The sequence below is a fragment of the Macrotis lagotis genome, chromosome 1 (genome assembly GCF_037893015.1).
Source record: "Macrotis lagotis isolate mMagLag1 chromosome 1, bilby.v1.9.chrom.fasta, whole genome shotgun sequence".
Taxonomy (NCBI): Eukaryota; Metazoa; Chordata; class Mammalia; order Peramelemorphia; family Peramelidae; genus Macrotis; species Macrotis lagotis.
Genome location: NC_133658.1, coordinates 750,133,332 through 750,159,709, shown reverse-complemented (window position 1 = coordinate 750,159,709; position 26,378 = coordinate 750,133,332). Strand labels below are relative to the sequence as shown.

General features: G+C 37.1%; 1 long non-coding RNA gene across 1 annotated transcript in view; it reads left to right on the top strand.

Annotated features, from left to right (window-relative positions):
* The window catches only part of LOC141508054 (uncharacterized), a 64,812-nt gene that overhangs the window by 11,949 nt on the left and 26,485 nt on the right, over positions 1-26,378 (top strand). The window contains exon 2 of the long non-coding RNA XR_012474330.1: positions 15,798-15,894. This is a non-coding gene — a long non-coding RNA (uncharacterized LOC141508054). The remainder of the gene's footprint in view (positions 1-15,797; positions 15,895-26,378) is intronic.

Genomic DNA, 26,378 nt, shown 5'->3' with positions numbered 1-26,378 from the left:
AAAAAACAATGTTCAAGAAACTTACGAAGACTTTGTGAACTAATATAGAATGAAGTGAGCAGAACCAGGAAGACATTCTACACAATGAAAAGAAAATTGCAAAGACAAACAACTTTGAAGGACAAAACTCAATACTAGAAGACTCATGATGAAACATGTTACCAACTTCCTGATGAGAAGTGAAAGATGCAGACAACAGACATATTTTGAGAAATGGCCAGTTGGGCAATTTGTTTTGCTTAACCATACATGTCTGTTAACAGGAGTTTTGTTTTTCTGAGTGTTTTTTATTAATTGGGGGTGAAGGTAAGAATGAGAAAAGGAAGATTTTTGCTAATTAAAAACTGTAATTAGGAAATGGAGAGAGACCTCATATGTTCAACCCCTTTATTTTAGCTGATAAGGAAACTGAGTCCCCTCTTCATCTCCAAATATAAAGAAAAAACAAAAAACCAGACTGTCTGGTCTAGTTAAAGCAAATTTCCTCATTGACCATTTCCTAGTAAAAAAATGTCTTGTTCTGTTAAGTTCAATTCCTTACTGCTCAAAATGGGAGGATGGGGGGAGTTCCATATATGCCAAAAATCATTTTTTATTGCCAGATCAGAGGATATGAATAACTTAGCACTTTTTTGTAAATAGTATTTTTAATTACTTACAAAGTTTGTTTTCAACAATCATTTTTAAATTTTTTAATTTTTTTTCACATTACAACAATAATCTTTTTGAAAAATAATCATAGTTCTGCTTCCCCCCACAAAGATAGAGAAACTTCAAGAACAATAAAAGGAGAGAAGAAAAAATAAAAAAGAATGCTTCAGTCTGTATTCAGATGCCATTAGCTCTGTCTTTAAGATGGATTGAATTCTTTATCATAAGTCCATCAGAGAAATTGCTTCAAAAATTTTTCCCACAGTTACTATTGCTAAACTGTGTTTCTCTCCTTCCTATTCCTCCCCACTCCCATTTATTCTATTCTCTCTCTCTCTCTCTCTCACTTCACCCTGTTCCTCTTCAAAAATGTGTTATAACTGACTACCCTCTCCCATGATCTTCCCTCTCCTATCACCTAAAATCCCCTTCCTTTTCTCTCCTTTTTCCCTCTAGGGTAAGATAGATTTCTATACCCCATTAAGTATGTATGTTATTCCCTCTCTGAGCCATTTCCAATGAGAATGGAGGCTCATTAATTCCCCCTCACCTTCCCCCGCTTCCACTCCATTGCAAAAGCTTTTTCTTGCCTCTTTTACATGAAATAATTTAGCCCATTCTACCTCCCTTTTATCTTTTTCCCAGTACATTCATTTCTCATCCATTAACTCCATCTTTATACAATACCTTCATATTAAGCTCGCTCCTGTGCTTGTCTATATCTGCTCCTTCAACTGTTATAATAAATAACAAGGTTCATATGAGTTATCAGCATCATCTTCCTATGCAATAATACACACAGTTCATCATCATTAAATTCCTCTTAATTAGTCCATCCCTTCCACCCCTCTATGCTTCACCTGAGTCTTATACTGGAAGATCAGACTTTCTATTCAACTCTAGTTGTTTCAACAGGAAAGTCCAAAATTTCCCTGTTTCATTGAATATCCATTTTTTCCCCCCTGAAAGAGATTGTTCAGTTTTTCTGCATAGTTGATTTTTGGTTGCAATCCAAGCTCTTTGCCTTCTGGTATATCATATTCTAAGCCTATGAGACTTTAATATAGATGTTTCTATATCCTGTGTAATCCTGACTATGGCTTCATGATATTTGAATTATTTCTTTCTGACTGCTTGTAATAGTTTCTCCTTGACTTGGGAGTTTTGGAATTTGACTATAATGTTCCTGGGAATTTTTATTTTAGGGTCTCTTTCAGGAGGTGATTGGTAGATTCCCTCAGTTTCTATTTTACCTTCTTCTTCTAGGACATCAGGGCAATTTTCCTGGAGAATTGCTTTAAAAATAAAGTCAAGATTTGCAAATTTCATCAGTGTAACAATCAGGGACAATTTTGGGGTATCTGCAATGGAGAATACCATCTGTACCCAGAGAAAGAATTGTGGAGTTTGAATAAAGACTGAAAACCATTACCTCTAATTTTAAAAAAGAAGTTATCTTATTATGTAGTTTTGCTATTTATACTTTATTTTTCCTTAAGGATATGATTTCTCTCTCAACACATTCAATTTGGATCAATGTATAACATGTATAACAGACTGCCTTCTATGGGGGAGGGAGGAAAGGAAGCAAGATTAGGGGGAAAATTATAAAATTCAAAAATAAATGAATTAAATCTTTAAAAAAATAAAGTCTAGGTTCTTTTCCTAGTCATGACTTTCAGGTGGCCCAATAGTTTTTAAATGGTCTCTCTTGGATCTATATTCCAAGTCAGTTGTTTTTCCAATAAGATATCTCACTTTTACTTCTAGTTTTTCATTCTTTTGGTTTTGTTTTATTATTTCTTGATTTATCACAAAGTTATTGGCTTCCTTTAGCTCCATTCTACATTTGAAGGAATTTTCTTCAGAGAGCCCTCTTATCATCTTTTCCATCTGGCCAATTCTGCTTTTTAAGGCTTTCTTTTCTTCATTGGTCTTTTGGACTGCTTTTTCCATTTCACCTAAACTGGTTTTTAAGTTGTTATTTTCTTCAGCATTTTTTGGTAATTCCCCCACCAAGTTGCTGACTTTATTTTCATGATATTCCTGCATCGCTCTCATTTCTCTTCCCAGTTTTTCCTCTGCCTCCCTTACTTGACTTTCAAAGGTTTTTTTGAGTTCTTCCATAACCTGAGACCAATTCATGTTTTTCTTGGAGGCTTTGGATACAGAAGCTTTACTTTGTCCTCTGCTGAGTGTGTGTTCTGATCCTCCATAGGACCAAAGTAATTGTGGTAGGATTTTTTTCTTCTGTTGTTTGTTCATTTCCCCAGTCTATGACTTGATTTTAACTCTTTGTTAAGTTGGGGCTCTGCTTCCAAGGTGGAGGATATACTCTCCCAAGATTTTTGAGGTGTTTTGCAGCTGTTCCCCCCCCCCCCCCCGCCCTGCCCCAGTTATTAGAGGCTCTGTCTGCTCTCCTGGCCTGTGCTCTGGTCTATGGATGACCATATGCACTCCCTTCTGCCCTGGAGCTGTGAAGAGAGTCCTGCTCAGCTATGGCAGTATGGGACCCCATTCTGTGTTCTGAATCTAAATATCAAAGTCCTGCCACAGTGATAGCAGAGAGAGCTATGCAGCTTCTTCCGATCCCTTTGCTATCCATGGGCTGAGCTCTCTAGAAGCAGCTGCTGGGTGGCTCTGTAGGCCTGCTTCTGCTTTTCAGGACCAGGCTGCACAGTGGCCTGCACTAGACTGGGCTCTGTGCTCACTCTGGGTACAGCAGAGTTTTCCCAGGGACCTGGGCATCCTGCAAGTTGTTCCCAGATGACTGGGGTCACTTTGCTCCGGTGTTGCCTAGGCTGCTCTGTGGCCCTTTTCTTTTCTTTTTTTTAGGTTTTTGCAAGGCAGTGGGGTTAAGTGGCTTGCCCAAGGCCACACAGCTAGGTAATGATTGAGTGTCTGAGACCGAATTTGAACCCCAGGTACTCCTGACTCCAGGGCTGGTGCTTTATCCACTGTGCCACCTAGCCGCCCCTTTGTGGCCCTTTTCAACCCCAGTGTAACAGACCTTTCCCATGTACCTTCCAACTTGTCTTGGGATGGAAAATTATTTCACTCAGTCTTTTTTTTTAATTTAAGGCAATGGGGTTAAGTGACTTGCCCAAGGTCACACAGCTAGGAAATTATTAAGTGAGGCAGATTTGAACTTGGGTCCTCCTGACTCCAGGGCCAGTGCTTTATCCACTGTACCGCCTGGCTGCCCCCTTTACTCAGTCTTTGTGTGGATTCTACCACTCTAGAATTTGGTTAGAGTCATTTTTTAAAAAAAGATTTTAAAGAGTCATTTGGAGTGATTTGGGGGAGAGCTTCTAAAATTTCCTGCCTTTACTCCACCATTTTTGCTCCACCTCTCATTTTGGTACTTTTTAAAATATGTATGTATGTATGTATGTATGTATGTATGTATTTATTTATTCATCAGTCCTGACTACTATCAATGCCAACCCCCACATTGAGCAAATGTAAAAAGAAAATTAACCCTTCAATACTGGCAAACATTCCCACTGCATTTTAACTGACTGACAATTGACTGTCCAAAAATATGTATTTCTTTATCTTAAATTCATTTAAAATTACCTTAAATTCATCACCAGTAAAAAAGTCACATGTTTCATCTCTAATTTTTCTTTTATCATCTCATTGACTTGTCTTAAGATCTTTTCTTTCAAAGTTTTTTCTTTATTATGTTGTACTATTATATAAATTGTTCTCTTAGTTCTGTCCACTTCACTTTGGATCATTTCATAGAGATCTTACTGGTTTTCTCCAAAATAGTCTATTTCCTCATTCCTTGTGGTTTAATTTTTTATTTCATTGATATTACACAATTCATTTAGTCATTCCTTAAAAGAAGAGCCATTTATTTTTCGTTTTTTTGGCTACCACAAAAAGCTGTAATAAATATTTTTGCACATATTGATCTTTTTTCTCTTTTTCTGATATTTTTGGGGCATATTGTTGGCACTTTTCTAACATAGTTATAAACTGTTTTCCAGAAGTTAGACCTATTCACATCTCCACCAATGGTGTTTTAGTGTTAATTGCTCACAATGATTGTCAGTGTTTTGTTCCTTGACCATTTTGAAGAGTATGAGATGAAAGCTCTACTCTCATTGGTTAATCAGGCAATCAACAAATGCTTTATGAAAGATTTAATATGTGTCAGGAACTGGGATATAAATGGAAATTTTTCTTGAAAAGTTCCTGCCCTTAAGGAAGGCATACAAGGTAGATAAGGTCACATAAAAGAAGGTATTAGTAGCTAGAGGAACTGGGAATGAAGAAAACTAAGAGGTGGAGGTGAGGAGCCAAAGCAGTCTGTGGGAAAAGACCATTGGAAAAGCATAAGGATTGGAGATGGAATATCATTTCAAGGAGTAACAAGTAGAATAGTATGGCTGGATTATAGAGGAAGTAAGAAAGGTGGAAAGTTAACCAGGCTGTAAAGAACTTTAAATGCCAAAAGACTTTAAATTTGATTATGAAAAGCAGGCTAGGAGGTGACATGGTCAGACTTATGCTTTAGAAAAGCCATCCTTAGCTTCCTTTCTGAATGAGGAGGACTAGGGTGGGAAGAAGAGAGAGAATTTGGAACTCAAGATTTTAGAAGTGAATGTTGTAAATTATTTTTGCATGTAACTGGGGGAAAATAAAGAAAAAAGAAAAGCCATCTTAGTGACAGGATGAATTTGAGGCAGGTAAAACAAACAGAAGACCATTGAAATAGTACTGACATGAAATGGTGAGAACTTTAACTAGCCTTGTAGCTGGATGAGTTGATAGAAGAGGACCTTCTGAGAAGGTAGAAATGACAAGGTTTGGCAATGGATTGGATGGGGTGAATGAATGAAAAGAGAAAAACACTAAAGGTATAAGCCTGAGTTACCAGAGAGATTATAGTGCCTTAATATTAATAAGGAAGTTCAGAAGGGGGCAGGGGGAAAGGGAGGAAAATTTGAGAGAGAAAGAAAATGAGTTCTGTTTTGGATAGGTAGAGTTTGAAATGTCTAAAAAGTAGTTGAAGATGCATTTCTGTAATTCTGGAGACATAAGAATGGAGACAGACAAATTGATGATGGATAAATAGCTAGATTTCTAGAGAGAGAGAGGGAGAGAGAGAGAGACAGAGACAGAGAGAGAGAGAGTTTTATATCTGGGAATCACATGCGTAGAGATTATGATTGTGAGGTGAGATAGTAGACATTGAACAGAAAAGAGAAAGAGGAGGGAAGGGGAAAGAGAAAATAGTCCCTACTTTGTGCCAAGCACTATGCTAGAGCAGTTTTTGAAAATATAGTCTCATTGATCTTCACAAAAACCCTGCAAGGTAGAGTGCTATTATTATCTTTATTTTTCAGTTCAGGAAACTGAGGCAGAGGTAAAGTGACTTGCCCAGGCTCATACAGTTAAGTTCTTGAAGCTGGATTTTCAGTCATGTCATCCATCCTTATAGATTCAACCCTCTAGCCACTGCTTCTAGATTATTAGACAAAGAGACAGCATTGAGTGACACCCATGTTTAGAGCTCATGACATGAATGAAGAACTGACAGAAGACTAAGAGCCATTAGACAGATAGGAGAACCAGGGAAAAGTATCAGGAAAACCTAAAAGGAGAAAGTATCCAGGAAAGCTTGATTAACATGTCAAATGCTAAAGAGTGATCAAGGAAGATGAGAACTAGAAAACAGGGTGGGGTATTAAATAAAATTTTTTTTTAAATGAAAAAATAAAATGTTTAAAAAAAGAAAGACCATCAGTAACTGAGGATATATTTTCAGTTGAATTATGAGATTGGAAGTCAGATTGTGGAGGGTTTAGATGATAGTAAGGGGAGAGGGTAGTGGAAACGCACTGTAGATTGCTTTCTCAAGCATGAAGGGGGTATGTATGTATGTATGATATATATGTATGTATGTATAATGATAGCAAGCCCAGATGGTGGGTCAAGTGAGGATTATTTTTAAGGATGGACAAAAATATGTTTATAGGCATGAGGTAAAAAGTCAGTAAATAGAAATTAAAAACAGGAGACAATAGAGATGATAGTGGGGACAATTTGTAGAGTTCAAAAGGGAGAGGGATCAAGGCTTCTAGTAGAGGGGTTTGCCTTGGCAAGGTGCTGGTCAAAATAAGAGAAAAATTTTGGATAGGGAATGACTATGGGATTTGAGTATGACTCATGGTGTTTTATATCAGTCTTATATATGTATATATATATATATATATTTATTATATATTATATATTATATATTATATTTTTATTTCTTGGTCTCCTTGACTCCTTGACCTCTTAGTTGTCAAACTGACCTTCCTAAAGCATAGGTCTGGCCATGTTACCTCCTCCCCTATTCAAAAATCTTTGGCTTCTTATTATTTCCAGGATCAAACATAAAATTCTCTGAGTGTTAAAATCCTTCCTTTTTATAAAGCCTTTCCTATCTTTTCAATCTTCTTACACCTTAATCCTCTTCACTTACTCTGGCATCTGGTGACACTGGCCTCCTTGTTCTCTCTTGCCTCATCAATCCATCTCTCAACTCCTCTCTTTTACTGACTTTCTCTCCCCTCCCTCCCCCCCACCCAGGTCTGGAATTCTGTCCCTTCTCTAGATTTCCTCAGCTTCCTTCTCATCTCAGCTACAATCCCACCTTCTACAAAATACCCCTCCCTTTCCCCTTTAATGTTATTGCCTTCCTTCTGTTGATTATTTCCAAGTGGCATTAGATACTTGCTAGTTCTGTGACTCTGTGTAAATCACTTTGCCTCAGTGTTCTAATCTGCATCTCTCTCCCAGGGTTTTAGTGATAATCAATTGAGTTAATAATTGTAAATCACCAAGCACAGTGACTGGCACATAATCCACTTAATGAATGCTTGCTGACCTGGATGCTAGCATCCTTTGTTAAGAAGAGATCAAGGCTAGGTGGTAACTAGATATTATTGGTCTTGACTGGATAGTATCAGTACATTTTATTAAACCTAAGCTTTGTTGCTATTCAATCTTATTTTTTGTTTACATGGTTTTAGTCAGTGTACATATTGTTATTTTAAATTTATTTTCTTTATTATTTTAAATGTACTCCAAAATACTAATCAGTTTTCTGAAAATTAATACTTGGAGATAAGTGTTAGAAAAAAAATATTGCTTCTTTTGGAATTAGATTGAAGTTCAGAATTCATTTTGAGCCTATTATGTCAGATTATCACCCTTTTCTTCAATAAATCAACAAGCAACAAATATACCACACAGTAACAGCAACCTTGTGTTATGATCAACCATAGAGGACTTGTTCATCTTAACAGTACAGTAATCAGACAATGGGGGCGGCTAGGTGGTGTAGTGGATAAGCACCGGCCCTGGAGTCAGGAGTACCTGGGTTTAAATCCCGTCTCAGACACTTAATAATTACCTAGCTGTGTGGCCTTGGGCAAGCCACTTAACCCCGTTTGCCTGGCAAAAATCTAAAAAAAAACCCCCAATAATCAGACAATTTTGAAGGACTTGTTTTGGAAAAATACCATCCACACCCAGAGAAGTAACTTTAGAGATCAAATATAGATCAAAGCTTACTATTTTCAATTTCTAAAATTTGTTTTATATTTTATGATTTTGTTCCCCCTCTGATGGTTTTTCCTTCCCTTTTTTGTTTTTCTTTCACAAACATGATTAATATGGTTATATGTTTAACACAGTTATACATATAACCTTTATTATATTGCTCTCTGTCGGGGGAAGAGGGGAAGAAAGAGAGAGAAGGAGAAAAAAATATGAAACTCAAAACCTTACTAAAAATGATACTTGAAAACTATCATTGCAAGTAATGGGAAAAAGAAATAAAATATTTTAATCTGTTTAGAAAGATTTTATTTATTTTGAGTTGAACAATTTTTCCCCCATTATTGCTTCCCTCCCCCCAACCCCCCCACAGAAGGCATTTTGTTTGTCTTTACATTGTTTCCATGGTATACATTGATCTCAGTTGAATGTGATAAGAGAGAAATCATACCCTTAAGGAAGAAAAATGAAGTATAAGAGATAGCAAAATTACATAATAAGATAATGGGTTTTTTTTTCTAAATTGAAGGTAATAGTTTTGGTCTTTGTTCAAAGTCCACAATTCTTTCTTTGGGTACAGATGGTATTCTCTATTGCAGATAGCCCAAAATTGCCCCTGATTGTTGCACTGATAGAATGATCAAGTCTATCAAGGTTGATCATCACCCCCATGCTGCTGTTAAGGTGTACAATGTTTTCTGGTTCTGCTCATCTCGTTCAGCATTAGTTCATGAAAATCTTTCCAGGCTTCCCTGAATTCCCATCCCTTCTGGTTTCTAACAGAACAATAGTGTTCCATGACATACATATACCACAGTTTGTTAAGCCATTCCCCAATTGAAGGACATTCATTTAATTTCCAATTCTTTGCCACCACAAACAGGGTTGCTATGAATATTTTTGTACAAATGATGTTTTTACCCTTTTTCATAATCTCTTCAGGGTATAGACCCAGGAGTGGTATTGGTGGATCAAAAATAAACAGAAAATGTTAGACAAAGAGACAGCATTGAGTGACACCCATGTTTAGAGCTCATGACATGAATGAAGAACTGACAGAAGACTAAGAGCCATTAGACAGATAGGAGAACCAGGGAAAAGTATCAGGAAAACCTAAAAGGAGGTGGCAAACAAGGTGGCAAACAAACAAATACAGCTACAAATACAAAGACCAAAGCAAAACTGTCACTGCCCTCTAGGAGTTTAAGCGGGAAGATAATCTGCACATATTCATGCATACACATATAATCATGGCTAGATACAAATGCTTGCAAAGCTAATACAGCTGAAGTGACCTGAGTAAGAAGAGAAGCCGGGACCTCTTGGGGCTAGAAGAAAAAACTTGATGTAAAAAGTAATGCTTGAACCAAGTCTTCAAGGAAACCTGGGATTCCAAGAGACTGAGATGAGGAGGAAGATCATTCCAGGTGTGGAAAACAGCTGTGTAAAGGAATAAGAGGTAAAAGACGTAGTAAGGAAGAGCACGAAGGCCAGGAGAATAATGTGTAGCAAGTTTGTAAGAAGAATAGGGCCAGGATGTGAAGAGCTTGAATTACAAACAGGGGGTCACATTTGTTCCTGGGTGGGGATCAGGAGCCACTAGCGCTAAGGGAGTGACATGGTCAAATCTATAATTTAGGAGGGGCAACTAGGTAGTGCAGTAGATAGAAGACCAGCCCTGGAGTCAGGAGGATCTGAGTTCAAATTCAGCCTTAGACACTTAATCATTATCTAGTGTTTGACCTTGGGCAAGTCACTTAACCTCATTGCCTTGCAGAAACTAACAAACAAAAACCAAAATCTATAATTTAGGAAAGCTGTTTTCATTTTTTGTTGTTTTTAAATGACATTTATTTTTTAAAAACTTAACAATCATCCACCATCTCTGTCTCATCTCTCTTTCTCCTACTCCCCTCCCTGCCATTGTAAAAGAAAGAAAGCCAAGCCCTTGCAACAAACATGTACAGTCAAGCAAAATAAATTTCACATCGGTCATGTCCCAAAAGCATATGTCTCAATCTGCATTCTGAATTATTCACATCTCTGTCAGAAGGTGGGTAAAGCATGTTTCATCTTGAGGTCTCTATAGTCATGGTTGGTCAGAGTTCCTAAGTCTTTCAAAGTTGTTTGTCTTTATAATGTTATTATTGTTTCTGTATACTTTGTTCTTCTCACTTCATTCTGCAACAGTTCATATGACTTTGAAACCATTTCCTTTATCATTTGTTTTAGCATAATAGTAAGGAAAATCACCTTGACAGCTATGTAAAGGATATATTGAATTAGAGAGACTAGAAAAGAAGAGATTAAAGGGGACTATTGCTATGATGTTTGTCCTCATAGAAGACCACGATGACATCAGAAGGTGATGTCATGACAAGCAAGTAATTTGGATTTGAGTGAGGGGGATGTTGTACTGTCACCAGACTCACTTTCTCTTCTAGGGCCATCTGAGTCCAGTGCTTAGATATAAGTCAGGACAACTAGTGATGGCCCTGGATGTGGGGCAATCAGGGTTAAGTGACTTGACCAGGGTCACATAGTGAGTTAGTGTCAAATGTCTAAGGTCAGATTGGAACTCCTGTCCTTCTGAACCCAAGAGCAACTGCCCAACTATTGCTATAGTACAGGCAAGAGGTTATAAAGGCCTGAACCAAGGTGATGACTGTATGTATAAGGAGAAAATGATAAATAAAAGATGTTGTGGAGATAGAATTATAAGATCTAGGGGCAGCTAGGTGGTCACAGTGACTAGAGCACCGACCCTGGAGTTAGGAGGACCTGAGTTCAAATCCATCCTCAGACACTTAATACTTAGCTGTGTGACCTTGGGCAAGTCACTTAACTTCATTGCCTTGCAAAACCCAAAAATGCACAAGCAAACAAAGAATTATACGAATTATCAATTGACTTGAACCTAGGTAGTTGCAAGGATGGTAATGCCCTTGTCAAAGAACATCCAGTTTAAAATGTCTGATAATCAGTTCCTGATTTAGGATTGGAGCTCAGGAAAAAGAAGATTGGATAGAAAGAGAGAGATCTAGGAAATAACATAAAAAAACAAACAAACATTGTGTTTGAACTCATAGGAATTGATGAGGTCACCAAACAAGAAAATACAAAGAGAAAAAAAAGAGGGAACCTTGATAAATGTTGGTGATGTTTGTCCTTCATGTCCAATGAAATCATGGGTAATGTCTTGCTTGTGAATTAGCTTTGAGTGAGGCGGAGTTGCACAGTCAACAGCCTCCCACCAATGAGGAGGAAATTAAAGAGATAATTCAGAGCTACTTTGTCCAACTGTATGCCAATAAATTTGATAACCTGAATGAAAAGGATGAATATATACAAAAATACAAACTGCCAAATTAATAGAAGAGGAAATAATATACTTAAGTAACCCCATTTCAGAAAAAGAAATTGAAGAAACCATCAATAAACTCCCTAAGAAAAAGTCTTCAAGATTTAAAAGTAATTCTACCAAACATTTAAGGAACAATTAATTCCTATTCAACTTAAACTATTTTTTTAGGTTATTTTGCAAGGCAAATGGGGTTAAGTGGCTTGCCCAAGGCCACACAGCTAGGTAATTATTAAGTGTCTGAGGCCACATTTGAACTCAGGTACTCTTGACTCCAGGGCCAGTGCTCTATCCACTGAGCAACCTAGCCAGCCCCCAATATAAACTATTTTTAAAAAATAGGAGGCATTCTACCAAATTCCTTTTATGTCACCAACATGGTGCTGAATATAAAAAACTCCTTGAAGCACTTAGGAAATTCAACAAAGTATCAGGATATAAAATAAACCCATATAAATCATCAGCATTTCTAGATATGAACAACAAAGCCCAAGAGTAAGAGATAAATAGAAATTCCATTTCAAGTAACTGTTGACAACATTAAATACTTGGGAATCTCCCTCCCAAGGCAAACCCAGAAACTGTATGAACTCAGTTATAAAGTACTTCTCACTCAAATAAAGCCAGATCTAAATAATTAGAAAAATGTCAATTGTTCATGGTTAGGTCAAGCTAATGTAATAAAAATGACAGTTCTATCCAAATTACATTGCTTATTCAATGCCAAACCAATCAGACTACCAAATAATTACTGAGCTATAAAAAATAATAACCAAATTCATCTGTAGCAACAAAAGGTCAAGAATAGCAAGGGAACTGATGGGAAAAAAAATGTAAAGGAAGGTGGCCTAGCTGAATCAGATCTAAAACTATACTATAAAGCAACAGTCATCAAAACTGCCTGGTACTGGTTAAGAGAGAGAGAGAGAGAGAATAATGGATAATAATAACAATAATCAGTGAATTAGGATAGTCTCAAAAGAAACAGTAGTAAATGACAACAGTAATCTACTATTTGACAAATTTAGACATTAGCTTCTGGGATAAGAACTCACTATTTGACAAAAATTGTTGGGAAAACTGGAAAATAGTATGGCAAAAACTAAGTATAGACCCACATCTCACACCCTATACACCAAAATAAAGTGAAAATGGGTGCAGGATTTAGACATAAATGGTGACACCATAGATAGGTTATAGAGCACATTATAAATTGCAAAATGAATGATTCTGACTATATTAAATTAAAAAGGTTTTACACTAATAAAATCAATGCTGCCAAAATTAGAAGGAAAGCAGAAAGCTGGGAAACAATCTTCACAACTGGGTGTTCTGGTAAAGTCTCATTTCTAAAATATAAAGAGAATCACATCAAATTTATAAGGTTGCAAGTCATTCCCCAGTTGATAAATGGTCAAAGGATATGAAGACAGTTTTCAAATGAAGAAATTAAAGCTAACATATATATATATATATATATATATATATATATATATATATATATATATATGGCAGCTAGGTGGCACAGAGTGCAGAGCACCTGGCCTCAGACACTTAATAATTGCTTAGTTATGTGACACTCAACCTAATTGCCTTGCAAAAACTAAAAAAAAAAGCTGTATATAATCATATAAAAAATGCTCCAAATCATCATTGATTAGAGAAATCCAAATTAAAACAACTCTGAGGTATCACCTCACATCTATCAGATTGGCTAAGATGAAAAAAATGGGAAAATGACCAATATTGGAGAGATTATAGGATTCATTGCTGGTGGAATCGTGAATGGATTCAATCATTCTGGAAAGCAATATGGAACTATGCCCAAAGATCAATAAAACTGTTCATGCCTTTTAACCCAGCAATTCCAATTCTAGGTCTATATCCAGAAGAAATCATAAAAAATGGGAAAAAGTCCCATATGTTCTAAAGTAGTCATAGCAGGTCTTTTTGTAGTGGCAAAGAATTGGAAATTGAGGGGATGCCCATCAATTGGGGAATGGCTAAACAAGTTATGGTACATGAATACTATGGAATATTATCGTTCTATAAGAAACTATACATGGTCAAACTCTAGAGAAACATGGAATGACTTATAGGATCTGATGCTGAGTGAAGGGAGCAGAATCAAAAGAACAATGTACACATCAACAACAACATTATGAGTTGATCAACCTTGATGGAAGCAGCTCCTGAGCAGTTCTGAGAACTAGGACAACCATATTAGAGCAACTATGGACAATGCTATCCCCATCCAGAGGAAGAAAAACAAAACAAAAAAACAATCCTTAATAATCTGAGAAACACTACATTCACTTTTTAAAAAAATATCTCTTATGTATTTCTTGCCCTTAATTCTCTTATTGGACAGCAGTTCCCCCCCCCCCCTTTTTTACCTTTTCATGTATCTCTGAACCTCCTGTTTAATGTCCAAATTTTCTATTTAGCTCTGGTCTTTTCATCAGGAATTTTTGGAATTCTTCCATTTCTTAAAATGTTCATTCTTTTCCCCTGAAAAAGAAGTCTCAGCTTTGCCTGATAGTGGATTCTTGGCTGCATTCCAAGCTCCCTTAATTCTAATTCTTCATACCAAAAAAGATTAACCTGTAAACATGCTTAACACAAATGTGTAAGTACAATATTAACTTGACTGCTTACTGCTGAGGGAAAGGGGTGGGAAGGCAGGGTGGAAAGAAATTTTGTAACTTAGAATATGCATAGCCATATGGATGAATGTTAAAAAAAAAAAACTTATAACTTGCATTTGGAAAAGTAAAACATCAATAAAAAAAATTTATAAAAAAAAATTTTAAAAACCAAAGTCACCAGCCGTGATCTCTTCCTGAATCATCCAAGTCCAGTGAGTGGCAAGATAAGTCAAGACACCCAGCCATGGCCCAGGATACAATGGCTGACCGTGGCATCTTCAATGCCAAATCAAACTCCTAAGTGCTCCTGAGAACCTACTTTGGCCACCTTCATGACCATTGCATCAAATTCTTCTGATCTGCCCATTCTGCAGAGGGAAGTCTTCCCAAGCCTGGGTGGACTCCCTCTACTCACCAGTGGGTTTGATAGGCATCAGTTGTCCTCAACCTGGTTTAGCCATCTGCTGAGAACTGAGTCTTCCAGTAAACCAGGGATGTCTGAGATGAGGAGGAAAACCATGCCATTTACTGGGGTGTGCCTGCTCCACATTCTATAGCTTCTGGGAACCACAGGCGAGAGTTGCGTGAATCAAATGGACACCAAAGGTGGAAAGCAGCCCTGAATAGGGCTCGGCCAATCTTCACCCCAGAGGTGTGAGCCCTCCTGAATCCATATATAGAGACTATAGCATGGATAAAGATCTATTAAAGACCTAGTACTGTCAAGCTAATAGGAAAAAACCAAGAGAGACCAATATCATGAGGCAGTTGGTGGTACAATGAGTCTGGAAGATGCTAGGCAAATCATTTAACCTCTGTTGGCCTCAGTTTCCTCATCAGTCAAATGGGTATTATAATAGAACCTTTCAGGGCTGTGAGAATCAAATGAGATGATATTTGCAAAGTGCTTAACAAAGCCAGATATGTGGTAAATGCAATATAAATACTAGCTATTATTACTTCTGTCTACTTCAGTTTCCTGAATGGAAATATTAATAGCACTTACATCCCAGGGTTATTGTGAATATTAAATGAACTAATTTTTGTAAAGTGCTTTGCAAACCTTAAAGTGTCATGAATATTAGCCATTATAATTATCATGAAAACTCAGGGAGCAGAGAATATCCAGGAAGAGAATATTGAATGCTACAGCAGGGTTAAGAAGGATGAAGACTGAGAAAAAGTTTCAGTTGAGGGACAAGATTAGAAGAGGGGGGGGGGCTGGGTGGCGCAGTGGATAAAGCACCGGCCCTGAAGTCAGGAGTACCTGGGTTCAAATCCAGTCTCAGACACTTAATAATTACCTAGCTATGTGGCCTTGGGCAAGCCACTTAACCCCATTTGCCTTGCAAAAACCTAAAAAAAAAAATTAGAAGAGAGCAGTGTTCATGAGTGTAGAAGATCAGAAGCCAAATTGTCGAGAGTTTAGAAGAGTGTGACTAGAGAGGCAATCAATACATGCATAGGTTTTTTTCAAAGTTTACTTAGGAAGGAGAGATATAAAACAATAGCTAGAAGGATGGTAGGTTCTTGAGTTTATCTTGATGTTGTTTGCTTGTTTCTTTGCTTTTTTTAAGGAGGAGGAAGAAATGGATCCATTTACAGCCAGGAGAAAAGGAAACTTAGATAGGAAGAGATTTAAGATTAAAGAGGAAAGGGATGATCTCAGGGTTGGTAAGTATAGTCACTTTCAAGGTTCTTTAGCATTCAGGGATAAGGAAATAATATTCCTGTACTCTCATGTCTGTCACATTTGAAATCTTTTAGGGCAGCCCATTGTTGGAAGGTCAAATAAACTTGAGAAGCTAGCCAGTGTGATGAAGTGTCTCCAGTTCTTGCACACAAAGATCTATTAAAGAAACTAAGGCTATTTAGCCTCCAAAGAGAAGATTTAGGGGGCAACATGATAACTGTCTTTCAGACTATGAAGGATTGTACTGAGAAAGGAAGATAAGACTTATTGATTCCAGAGTACAGTTGAGTCACAATGGATAAAGGCAAATATGGGGTTTTTGTAAGGAAAAACTTCCTAACAATCAAAACTGGTTAGAAGTAGATTACTGTGGAAGTTGCTTCTTCCCTTAACCTAAACCTTATATTGAAAAACCAGATGACCCTTGATAAGTATATCATAGAGGAAATAATTTTTCTAAAGAAGGCTTGTATTCCTTAAAGTGAACACCAAAGAATCTCTTTCAACTTTGAAATTATGTGGATTACCAATAAGTCTATTGATCAATTATTTATCCAGCAAATTGTCATTATTTGCCTATTACTGGCAAAGCATTGTGTTAAGAGCTTGCCATAAAAAGATAAAAAACAATAAAATCTCAGTCCCAAAGGACCTTAGGATCTACTAAGATAAGATAATTTCACCTGGTGATAATGGGAATAGAACAAAAGATTTGAGATCACTTCTAACTTTGGGGTTAAGGGGTATAATCAATATATTAGCTAAGGATAGGATATCTCTTTTTGGGCTGCTAGATTTAGTTGTAGTATAGTAAAAAGAGCACTGAATTTTGAGTCAAGACATGGATCCAAATTTGGCTCTGCTACAGGTGTGTATAACTAGACAAATAATTTATATTCTCTGAGCTACATTTGTTTTTATTTTCAAAAAATGAGAATACTCATGATTTTGCTACCTACCTCATAAGATTGTTGCTTTATAAACCTTAAAGTGCTGTACAAATGAATTATCATTATCATTTTCTGGTTCAGCAGTAGAAACTACAAATTAAATTAAGTTCATTTACAAATGTTGGCACTATAATTAGAGTACTTGACAGGCCGTATTAAGTTCTGGTTGGACCACATCTAGAAAATTGCATTCACGTCTGGGTTTCATGTTTTAGGAAAGACATTTGTAAATTGAAGAGATTCAAAGAAGGAAAATGAAGTTGGTAATAGGTCTCAAGTTTATCCTACAAGAGGATCACTTGAAGGAACTAGAAATGTTAAACCTGTAAGAAAGACAACTTAGGAGGGAGATAATAATTCATAATGTTTTAAGGATTATAAAGCTGACTTCAGGTTTTGAAGGACTGTTACTTGTTAGAAGAATTAGACTTGTTCTCTTAGGACCTCAGAGGTCAGAACTGTATTCAGAGTTAAGTATTATCAGTTTACTGAAGGAAGGAAAGGAAATCCTGGCAGAGTGATTACAGAAGAGGCACTGGATCTAGGTTTTGAAAAATTCTGTGAGAATCTAGAAAGCCTCTCTAATTTTCTGGGCCTAAGGGCCTAACCTTTCCCAAAAAGGTCATCTCTCCTCTTGACATGACCTCTTCTCCCACCTGGTACTTTTTTTTTCTGGAATCTTCCCTTACATTTAAGGTGCTAAGCAAAAACTTTCAGCTCCTTAGTCAATTGGGTCAGATCCTGGCGCTCCCTATAAGATCCTCAGTCCTCATCCTATTTCTTTCCTTTCTTTCATAGCCAAGTCATAGAAAAAGTCATCTATTCTTGTTGTCTCTATTTCTTCACTTCCCACTCACTTCTCTGTACCTTCCAAATTGGCTTCTGATTCTACCGCTTTAAAGGAAACCATTCTCTCTGAGATGACAAACAATTTTTTAACTGAAATCTGTTGACTTTTTCTTGGTGTTCATTTTCCTTGACCTCTCTGTAGTTTTGAACACTGAGGATCATTACCCCAACTTCCCACTTAAATACTTTCTCCCTCACTGATTTCATGACATTTTTCTTTACTAGTTCTTTTCCTACATGTCTGATACCTCCCTTGCTAATTCATCATCCCTCTCAGTCAGAGGAAGCTAAGTGATAGAGTGAATAGAGTACTTGGCCTAAGTCAGGAGGATCTGAGTTCAAATACAGTCTCAGACATACCAGGTCATGGCCAAGTCACTTAATCTCTATCTGCCCCAGTTTACTCAACTATATATAATGGGAACATAATAGCACCTGCCTCACTGGAATATTGTGAAGATTAGATGAGATAATATTTGTAATATATTATATCTAATATCTTAGAACAGTATTTGGAACACAGTGGATGCTTAACAAGGACTTGTTCCCCTTTCCCCAAACATTGGGTGATCCCAATGCTGTCTATTCTTTCTACCTTCTCTTGGTGATATCTTCAACTCCAACTTCAACACTAATCATCTCTAAGCCAGTGAATTCCAAATCTTTATCCAATCAATTCTTTTTTTTTTTCAAGGCAATGAGGTTAAGTGATTTGCCCAAAGCCACACAGCTAGGTAATCATTAAGTGTCTGAGGTCAAATTTGAACTCAGATCCTCCTGACTCCAGAGTCAGTGCTCTATCGGCTGTACCACCTAGCTGCCCCTAACCAATCATTCTTTATTTCTCTTTTGAACTGCAGTCTCTTATTTGCTGTAAATCTATAACTGGGCGATGCTGTATTATAAGTATTTAAAACTAAACATGTTCATTCTAAACTCATTACTTCTCTTCTCCTAATTAAACCTGCACCACCCTCCAAACTTTCCTATTTCTGTTTAGTACTCCACCAATTTTCTTTTTACCTAGATTTAAGGCCTAGACATCAGCTTCAACATTTGCTTCTCTGAGAGTCAGTTATATATGTTATCATTTAGTCTTACATACTACTGCTTCTAGTCTAGATCTTGCTGTTTTTGTGTGGCTTGTGAGAGAGAGAGAGAGAATGGTTTTTATTTTTTTAAATAAATTTTTAAATAAAGTATTTTTACATTTGAATAATTATAAGCCATACTATAATATAATGGACAGAGACCTGGACTTAGAATCAGGAAGATTCTGCCCCCTTAGCTGTGTGATTTTGGTCAACTCTTTAACCTCAATGAGCCAGTTTTCTCGTCTCTAAAAGTTGGAGGTTGTACTCAAATACATACATTTTAGCTCTCAATCCATAATCCTATGATGTCACTCCCCATTTGCTGGTCATTTTTCCACAGCTTTACCAACTGCCTAGCTTCTTAGGTCAGAGACCATACAGGGGTATCATTTCTGGGACTTCCTCCCTAAGATTCTACTTTCCCAACTGGTGACTGTCTCTTCTGGTTAATCAACCCTTCCTTATCCCCCTAGTATTAAGTATTCTCTACTGTGTAAACGTTGTGTTCCCATAACAAATTATAAGCTCCTTGAGGGGAAGAAATGTTTTTCATTTTGTCTTTGTCTTTCCAGTCCCAATTACAGGCTTATGGTAGGAGTCCTTCTGGCTATTTATAGTCAGATAAAGAAGAAGACCCTTCATGCTATTCCATTTCTGCCCCAGGATTTGTTAGAGTGCTTTAGTGAAAACTGCTAGTCTTCTTTGAAAGGAAAAATTTTATATGTTATCTCCTTGATATTCTTTAATTAACACACTGATATTTTATTTGGGTTTTGTTTTGGGTTTGTTGTTTTTGGAGGCAAACTTATTTAAATGATTCACTCAGATTCACAGTTCCAAACTGATTTTCAGAATGGCTGGTCCAATTCAAGATTCTATCAACAGTGTGTTAGTGACTTATTTAAATGACTTGCTCAGATTCATATAGTCAGCAAAGTCAGATTTGAACTCAGGCCCTCCTGACTTTATCTACTGAGCCACCTAGCTGCCCCAATGTAGCATTTTAAGGTTTACAAAGAGCTGCCATATATTCATACATATGTTTTCATTTTAATGAGTTTATGTCATGAAATTTGAGGATATTTTCTTAATTAGGATGTATAGTATTCTTTTTCCATAGGCTCTTCGGGCACCAACAATAGTAGTCTTTTTTTTCTTCTTTTTTTGACTTTTGTAAGGCAATGGGTTTAAGTGATTTGCCCAAGGTCACATGGCTGTGTTAAATGTTTGAGGCAGAATCTGAACTCAGGTCCTCCTGACTCCAGGGTTGGTCTGTTCATTAAGCCACCTAGGCACTCCGATTAATAGTCTCAAAAGGGAAAAAAAAAACTATCCTGGGTAAGAATGGTGGAGAGAAGGGAGACATAGGCCAAATCCTTAGAGGATAAACTGAATATTTTTCCTAGTTCCTTTGGAAGTCACAGAATATATGAGTTCAAAGGACTCAGAGTTCTGAAGGAGTTCAAAACCCTTATCCAAAGGAGGAAGAAGGTAGGTCAGTGAAGAGCAGATTAGGGAAAGTACTGGAACAAAGCAGCATTGGTGAAATGACAGTCACCTTCTTCACCAGAAACAGCAAGTCTTCTGTGTCAGGGAGGTACGGGCCACAGTCTCTGGAATCAGCTGAGCTGTGGCCCTAGGAAGATCCCCACCCCCATCACCATCACTACTCCCACTACCTCTGCAACAAGTTGGTCACAGCAAAGAAATGACTCCCTCTCAAGAGAAATATTCCCTGCCCTTGGGCAGCACATATCTAGGAAATCCACAAGATTCCAGCTTTTCCTTAAGATCTCTCCCTGGGGAAATTTTTGAAACATTTACCAGTGAGTGCTATGGCAACTATCTGTAGTAAAACTATCTGGTGAGAAATATGCATTTCTCTGTGCTCTTTTTGTAGTTCTGGTTTTTCTGAAAGCCAAAAATCGTGACAGAAATGAGAGTAAAAAAATGAGGGGCAGTAATACAGCTTATCTTTCCACCTGTTTCCAGAGAATGATAACAGGATGGTATCATGGATTTAGATTCAGGAGAACTGGTTCCATTTCCAGGTTCTCCACTTACTAATTATGTAAAGTTGTCCCTTAACCTCTTTTAAGTATTAGTCTCCTCATTTATAATGTGGGGATAGAATGCTTGTTTTCCTTTTTTTTAAGAATTGTTTTTGTTATATCATTGTCCAATGGAATACCTATGGTGTCACTCATCCCCTATTGAATTCTACCTTATAACCCAGAAAAACATTAAGCAAAACCACTGCACACAATAACCCTGTCTGACAGCATATTCTGAATTGCATGTCCATATTCCCATTAGTCCACTGAAAGTTGTATTTCTTTATCAGTTTTCTGAGACTTTAACTAAAAACCCCTTTATTTTATAGATGTGGAAACTGAGGCCAGAGAGGTTGTCCAACAAGTATAAAAGGTGAGATACAAACCCAGGTCTCCTGAACTAGTTAGGTGGTACAGTAGATAGAGTGCTAGACCTGGAGTCAGGAAGACTAATCTTCCTGAGTTAAAATCTGGTCTCAGATTTTTACTAGTTTGTATGACCTAGGCACATCACTTAACCTTCTTTCTCTCATCTGTAAAATGAGCTAGAGAAGGAAATGGCAAATCACTCCAGTATATTTGCTTAGAAAAAACCCAAATGGGCTCTTGAAGAGTCAGGCATGACTGAACGACAACAACTTATGATTTTAGAGTCAGTACTCTTTTAATTTTTTATATTTATTCATTATTTCTTAAAGTGTATCATTCCATACTACCTATTCATATGCCATTATTTTTTTCAGTCCTTAGTTGATGAGATCCATTTTGTTTCTCATTCTTTGCTATGACTAAGAGTGCTTCTCTGCATATTTTGGCATATATAGGACCTTTGTTTCTGTCTCTGACTTCCTTGGGGGCCTTACTAGTAGCCCCCACTATTATAGATAGCTTAGCTCCCTTTTTTTTTTTTTGCACAGTTCCAAACTGATTTTCAGAATGGCAGGGTCCAATTTAAGATTCTATCAACAGTGTGTTAATGCTCCTGTTTTGCTTCAACATTAACTTCTTTAAAAAATCATCTTTGACAGTTTGCTGGGTGTGAGTTCTTTTAATTTGCATTTCTCTTATCTTCCTTAAAGACTCAGATCACATGTTACCTTCCTGTGAAACTGTCCCTATTCCCCAGTTAAAAGTGTTCTTCCTGTCCTCAAATTTTTTTCTAGAATACCTTTTCCTTTTTTTAGTTTTTTTTTGTTTTTTGGGGGGGTTTTTTGCAAGGCAAATGGGGTTAAGTGGCTTGCCCAAGGCCACACAGCTGGTAATTATTAAGTATATGAGACCGATTTGAACCCAGGTACTCCTGACTCCAGGGCGGGTGCTTATCTACTGCGCCACCTAGCCACCCCTAGAATACCTTTTTTATCTCTCCTCTGCCCTTATCATTCAGCATCTTGTATTATATTTATCTATATTTATGTAGAATGCCATCTCCCTAACCTGGTACCTTCGTGAGGGTAGGGAAACTTAAAATAATTTTTTCTTTTGTATTCCTGATATATCTAGCATAGTACTTACAAATTTGGTAGAAAAGGGGTAAGAGGCAAGACATACATACATACATACATAAATATATAAGCATATATACATACATACATATACACACACACACACACACACACACACACACACACATATATATATATATATATATATATATATATATATATATAAACTGGAATAATGCAAAGTAGGATGTTATAAATGTACAACAAGGTCCAGATAAAGTGTTGATAAGAAATTTTAATTGGAAGAGGAAATCATTTTTAACTAGGAAAGTTAACTTTTTGTAGAAAATGGCACCTCAGTAGGACTTTGAAGAGAACCTTTTCCACAGGCAGAGATGCAGCCTCATACAAAACAAACCTGCAAAGAAGCAAAAAGAAAAAATCTAGTTTGAACTGGAAAATACAGCATACATAGAGTAATGGTGCGGCATCTAGGTGGCATAATGTACTGAATGCTAGCCCTGGAATCAGGAAGACCTGATTTCAAATCCAGCCTCAGACAATTACTGCTTATGTGACCCTGAGCGAGTCACTTAACCGAATTACCTCCAAAAAAATTTTTAAAAAATGATGGTGAGGAATAAGTTTAGAAGTAGCAAAACTTAGAAATCTTTTATAGCATCATAGACTGAGAGCTAAAAGGGACCTTAGAGGCTACCAATTCACTTTTTTTCCCTCCATTTTACAGTAAAGAAACTGAGGCCCAAACTAGAGCGTGGATCTTCCTGACTCCAGGCCTGGCACTCTATGCACTGTACTAGAGACCTTCCTGATTAAATAGATACTGACCAAATTAAACTTACTATCTACTCTTAAAATTCCAAATTTCTTCCCTTGATATTTTTCTTTCTAGGTCTCCTACCTGTCGTCTAGCTGCTTCTTTTCCATATCCTGCTCCTTTTCTTTCATCATCTTTCCCCTTAAGTCTATTTCCCAGGACTCTGTCCTGGACTCTCTTTACCCTCCTTCATGTCCAATCTCATCCAACTCCCATGGTTCAATGATCACCTCTGTTTTTGTGATTACAACTTAGTATCTGTCCTCATCTTTAGCTCTATATTTTCAACTGCCCACTAGACGTCTCTGCAGTGATGATTCATTGGAATCTAATTCAAGAAATTCAAAACTAAATTTACCATTGTCCCTGCTAAATTAGCCTTTGCTCTGAAGTTTGCCTAGTTCTGTTGGTGATCCCAGACCTACAGCATGGAAAGTGAGGTTCTTGTCTTTGGGTTCCTAGTGCAGTGTCTTATATGTAAAGAAAAGAGCTTATAAAATGTTCAGTGATGGTTCTTTGACTCTAATCTCTCCTTCACTCCTCCCTTCCATCCTCTAAGTTGCTCATTTTGCTAAGGACAATAAACAATATTTCTCAGTCCTTCCTGTCCACTCTTAAGTCCTCATCTCTCTCCTAGACTTCTAGCTTCTCAATTGGTCCTGTCTGTGGTCTCTCCCCTTTCCAGTCCATGATTTATATGACTGCTAAAAGAGTCTCTCTAATGTAAAAGTCTGGCCATAATACTCTCATGCTCAAAAACCTTCCATGAGATTGTTGAGTAGGAGTGTATGTGTGGGGGGGAGGGATAAAATCTAGACTTTGGGGAAATCACTGTGGCAACTGTGAAGAGAAGTTGAATCAAGGATATCAAAAAAAAGGAGAAATCATCCTCTTTTGATCCACTCAAAATTATAACATTTATATTTTTCTTATACAAAAATTAAAAAAGATTTATTTTAAAAAAAACCTTCCATGCATATCCATTGCTGATAGTATAAAATAGTATTAGTAGGTGAATAGAACATTGGGCTTAGAATCAGGAAGACTTGAATTCAAATCCTTCCTGAATCATTACTAGCTGGGTGACTCTGGGCAAGTCACTTTTCCTCAATTTCCTCATCTATAAAATGAATTAGAGAAGGAAATGGCAAGCCATTCCAATATCTTAGCCAAGAAAAGCCCAAGTGGGACAACAAAGAAGTGGACATGACTGAAACTACTGAACAACAGCCACAACCTATTTAAGGCCTAAGCAACCTTGTATCCAAGTAGCCATGCCAGTCTGCCTTCATATAACTTACATTTTATTCAGCAGAAAAGTCAAGAGACTATGAGAACTGAGGAAAGACCATTGGATTCCAAAATTCAAACGTCACCAGACCTTAGGAAGCAGACCTTAACCTTTTCTGTATCATAAATGCCTTTGGCACTCTGATATGAAAACCTCAAAATAAAGTTATTAAATGCATTTACAGTGAAAGAAGTAGTGAGGTCCACATATGGTGGCAAGGGCCTATGGTTGATTGTGGCTTAAAGAGAAAAATGGAATGGACATTTCTAGACTCTTCTTGCCCCCCACCCTTTTCTAAGGGGAAACTTTCATCCTTTCTGCTAAGAAAACAAGCTGGACCAGAGAAACCACTTTGCTCTCCTTAGAAAAAGGAAGCACCTGGCTAGAAGTATTTTTATCATGCACCAGGGGATGTGACAGGATTCCATCTACCTTTTGATTGCTTTATCATTTTATGTAGAAGGAAGAACCCAGGCTCTATATCCAAGGCATAATCTTTTCCTCATTTAATAGCAGTTCCATAATGAACACACATAGAGAATAACAAAGAAACCTGTTTATCCAAATCATAGTAAAACAGAAATCAGAGAAAGTATACATAGGGGAATGTGAGTATATGTGTGTATGTATGTGTGTGCATGCATGTATATGTCCATATGTTACATATGTATGCAAGCATGAACACACCTTTATTCACACACCAGACAAGAGATAGTAAAGGAGATTTCATCAGAGGGATGTTGTGCTCTAGAGCAGAGAATGAGGAAATAGAGACATGAAGACTACCTGTTCCTCCCATATCTTCCCAGAGTCTATTTCTTCAATGACTTGAAGTAAGGTTGGTTTCTTCCATCTTCTCCCTTGAAATTAGAAGCCAACTCTTCTTTGGTCTCCTGAAGCATCCTGAAAGAGAACCAGGGAAAGATGGAGCTCTTCCCTTTTGCCAACTGCTGGTCAGGCATCCATCTCTACCAAATAGAGTCCCAAAGCAGTAGGGAAAGAATTTGAGAAAGAAATTATGTGCAAAGTACAGATTACAAAGGAAACTAGTTATATGCACATACAGCAGGCAATATTACAATACACATGCAATATATACATATACATACATATATATATATATATATACACACACACACATACATACATAAGCATATTAGTCTACATTTACATAAGTTCTCAGCAATTAAGAATTCCTACCTTACAGTGGGACAATCAGGCACAATTTTGGGGTCTCTGTGATGGAGAATACCATCTGTAGCCAGAGAAAGAACTGTGGAGGGGCGACTAGGTGGTGCAGTGGATAGAGCACTGGCCTTGGAGTCAGGAGTACCTGAGTTCAAATCAGCCTCAGACACTTAGCTGTGTGGCCTTGGGCAAGCCACTTAACCCCATTACCTTGAAAAAATCTAAAAAAAAACAAAAAAAAACTGTGGAATTTGAACAAAGACCAAAGCCTACTACCTTTAATTTTTAAAAACCCCATTATCATCTTATGTAATTTTGCTATTTCTTGTACTTTATTTTTTTCCTTAAGGATATGATTTCTCTCTCAACACATTCAATTTAAATCAATGGATATACCATGGAAAGAATGTAAAGACTAACAGAATACCTTCTGTAGGGGGTGGGGGGAGGGAAGTGAGATTAGGGGGAAAACTGTAAAATTCACAATAAATTAATTAATAAAAAAAAAGAATTCCTACCTTAGAGATAAGAATTTCTGGAGGTGGTGAGAGTGAAAATCAGGTTGTGATGGCTTGTGGAATGAATGAGTGGTTAAGACTTCACAGGTTAGTGAATGGGTAGGATAGGACACTAAATGGTGGAGGATGGTAAAGCCTAAAAAACAACAGAAAACAGTTTTGCCTGGAACTGAACCCCCTTGAGAGAAAAACTGAGCCTTCTGCAGAAAACTAAAAACAAAATAAAAAAGACTATTAG